The following is a 3,735-nucleotide window of genomic DNA, read 5'->3' on the forward strand; positions in this document are numbered from 1 at the left end:
CTAACTGCAAATGTTCAGGGTTCTAGGTTTTATATACCAGTGAAAGGAAAATATGTATTCTTCTTTTATCCAACTATTGCTATGTTTATCAAGGGCTATAACTGGGCCCAAATCCTAGACAGAGCAGGCTCACTTAATAAGGGTGTTCTAATGCAACAGCTGGACACAAAAAGAAAAGGAAAGAAACAAAGAAAAGCCACTGTGCAGATATCTGAGGAATCCAATCCTGATCTCATTTTCACAAAATTATGAAGTCCCAACAGCACATAGCAGTTACTAATTCTGCTTCATGAATCTTCATTCATTCACCCAATCAATGTGCCCTGACCATTAGCTGTGAGCTAGAAACTGCTGGGGGTGAGGAAAGCAGTGATTATTAATAAGATATAACCCCTGGCCTTAAGAAACCTTGAGCAGTGGGAATATCTGTGTGTGTACACATGCTCAGAAATAACTGAGTGTGCAAGTGCTATGGCTGGGGATATAAGGCCTCTAACAAGTATAGCAGGCTGACTCAGGCCACCCACAGATCAGGTCCTAATCCCTGGAACCTGTAAATGTTAACTTATAAGGAAAAGGGGTCTTTACAGATGTGATTAAGTTAAGGATATTGGCATGAGGAGATTATCCTGATGGGCCCTAAATCCAATCATAAATGTCCTTATATGAGAGAGAAAGAGGGAGATTTGATACAGACACACAGTAGACATGGCCATGAGAAGACAGAGGCAGAGATCAGAGTGATGCAGCCACAAACCAAGGAATGCCAGCAGCCACTAGAAGCTGAAACAATCAAGAAAGGGCTTCTCCTCCAGAACCTTCTGAGGGTATGCGGCCTGAACTACATTCCGACTTTGGACTCTGGCCTTCAGTGTTGTGACCAAATTCATTCCTGTGTTTTAAGCCATCAAGTTTGTGGTCATTTGTAACAGTGGCCACAGGAAACTGATACACCAAAAGTTGGGAAAGTCTTTCCATGGGGGGAGAAAAAAAAATGCCTGAGCTGAGTTTTAGAAGGTGTGGAGATGGAAAGTGAGAAGTCAGTGGTTGGTTGTGGCTGGTGTAGAAAATGCAAGGCGGCACCACTTCTCAGCCTTTTAGCTAAGACCAAGTGTAGTATATGTTCCTATCAGTTTAAAATGCAAGAAAGTGAGAGATTAGTCCAGTCATGGGCTACATTATGGGGTTACATTATACATTGTCAATTATTTGTTTTGTTTGACATTTATTCATGGTAAATGAAAGGGAGCTATTGCAAGGCATTCAGCCATTTACAATTTAGATTTACATTTCAGAAAGGTCTCTCTACCTGTACTGTAGAGACTTTTACCACCCCCACCCCTATATCCAGTCTATTGGGAAATCCTATGGACTCTATATTCCAAATACATCCAAATTCCTGCTTCTTTCCCTGTAGCCACTGTTACCATTCTGACCCAAGCCATGGTCATCTCTTTGGATTTTGAAATAGCCTTCCGTTTGGTTCTCTACTTTTCTTCTTGCCTGTCTGCAGCCTACTCTCAACACAGCAGTCAGCATGTCATTTAAATCAGATCAAGTCACTCCTCTCCTTCCCATTTCACTCAGAACAAGAGTCAAAGCCCTAGAATGCCCTTTCCCGTGCTCCACTGCCTCACACCCCAGTCCTGACCTCCCTCCCTCACCCTGAGGCAGACACAGTGCCTCCTCCCTGCTACTCCCTGAACACACCAACCCAGTCCTGCCTCCGGCTTTTCACACACTGGTTTCTTTGTTTGGAATGATTTGTCTCTTTGATATTCCTTACCTCCTTCAAGTCTTTGCCTAAATGTCACTGTCTTGATGAGGTCTACCCTAACACACACTGTATTTTAAAGTGCAATCTCCCTCTTACCCTGCTTTTCCTCTTTTCTTCCATATCTTCTAACATGTCTGATATAGTTTGGATGTATGTCCCCTCCAAATCTCAAGTTGAAATGTAAACCCCAGTGGTGGAGTGGGGCTTGGTGGAGGGGTTTGGGTCACGGGGGCAGATCCTTCATTAATGGCTCGGTGCTGAGTTCTCCCTCTGAGTTCATGCAACATCTGGTTGTTTAAGAGAGTGTGACACCTCCCCCTACTCTTGCTCCCACTCTCACCATGTGGCGCCTGCTTCCCCTTCACCTTCCACCATGATTGGAAGCTTCCTGAGGCCCTCATCTAGAGCAGATGCCAGCACCATGCATTCTGTACAGCCTGCAGAACTGTGAGCCAAAATAAATCACTATTTTTTATAAATTATCCCAAACTTAGGTATTCTTTTATAGCAAGAATGGACAAATACAATATCTAAATTTACTTATTGTGTCTATTATTTAATGTCCATCTCCCCCTCTAAAATGTAAGCTCCATGGAGAAAGGAATCTTTGTTTTGTTCATAGCCAAAACCCAAGTGCTGACATATAGCAAGTGCTGAAAAAATATTTGTTGAATAATTAAGTGAACAATGAATGGGAATGGGATGGAGCAGAGGTGACCCTGGAGGCTGGGAAGTCAGATGAGCTCAGAGAACTGCATAGTGTTCCTGACTCTAAAATGATGTAATCAATGGCAAGCCTTTAACTGTTAACTTGAAAGGATGACAAAAAAAATATATATATATGTGGTTCTGAAAGTAAACTAATTAGCCAACAATGATTTGCTAGACTATATTATGTCAGTGTTAAAATAGATTTCAGTAAACATTCTGAACATTGGGCTTAAAAGTCATTTAACAAATATGGATTAAGCTATTATGATAGTGAAGGACATTCAAACATTGAATCTCAGAAACTTTACAATTTGATAAGAGAAATAAGGTATCTAGAAGATTGTCACATAATTTAGAGGGGTTTTGTAAGTAGGCTGTTATAAGAATATTTGTAACAATGCAGCAACTATAAACAAGCAATGCTGACCAAGCCATTCTCACATATAGTATAGCTTGAGTATAAATTAAAGCAGCGTTTTTGAAAAGCATTTTGGTAATACATATTAATAGCCTTAAAAATTTTTATTCCACGATCTAAACTAAAGAGAAAAAAGTGTACAGGAAAAACTGAGAAAAAATATGCCAATTTGTTAACAATGATTCCTTCTAAAGAATAAATCACCAAATTCCAGTGACTTAACCCAACAGTTTCATGTGACAGTGAAACCCAGTGGTCCTAGTCAGCAGGGGGTGCTCGTCCATTCAGTGATTAAGGGATCCAGACTCCTTCCATCTCCTGGTTCCTCACATCCCCTAGAGCCTAATTATCAATTGCTTCCTTCCAGCAGACAGAAAAACATCTTGAGGAAAGTACACTAGTAACTTCAAAGTCTTGGCTTGAAAGTGACCTGTTTACACATCATTGGTCACATGTAGATGCAGTGGGTGAGAGATAGGGGCTGCAAAATCTATCCCCAGACTAATTATGGAAAAAGGAACAAGACGTTTGGTGGACAGTAAAGTGAGCCTTCTCTGCCACAGGGGGATATTCTTCTCCTTCATATGTATCTTTATTTTCTAAACGTTCTGTAATGAACAAGCACTGCTTTAATAATGAGGAAAAAATCATACATTTATATATACATATATACATACACACACACACACATATATATGTCTGCAAAAAGAAAAAAGTTAATAATCTTTGATCCAGTAAATTCATTCTTTAAATGTATAATAAATAAATAGACTGTGGGGGATGGCTGGCAAAATGGTCACATAGGAACAGCTTCAGTCCGCAGCTCCCA

The 3,735-nt window shown here is 40.4% G+C and overlaps 1 non-coding gene across 1 annotated transcript; it reads left to right on the forward strand.

Moving 5' to 3' along the window:
* The first annotated feature begins 1,081 nt into the window (after positions 1-1,081).
* Positions 1,082-1,280, forward strand: LOC126957834 (U2 spliceosomal RNA). The gene has a single exon (XR_007726986.1). It is a non-coding gene; the product is annotated as a U2 spliceosomal RNA (small nuclear RNA).
* The last annotated feature ends 2,455 nt before the right edge of the window (positions 1,281-3,735 follow it).

Source organism: Macaca thibetana, chromosome 6, assembly GCF_024542745.1.
Source record: "Macaca thibetana thibetana isolate TM-01 chromosome 6, ASM2454274v1, whole genome shotgun sequence".
Classification (NCBI taxonomy): domain Eukaryota; kingdom Metazoa; phylum Chordata; class Mammalia; order Primates; family Cercopithecidae; genus Macaca; species Macaca thibetana.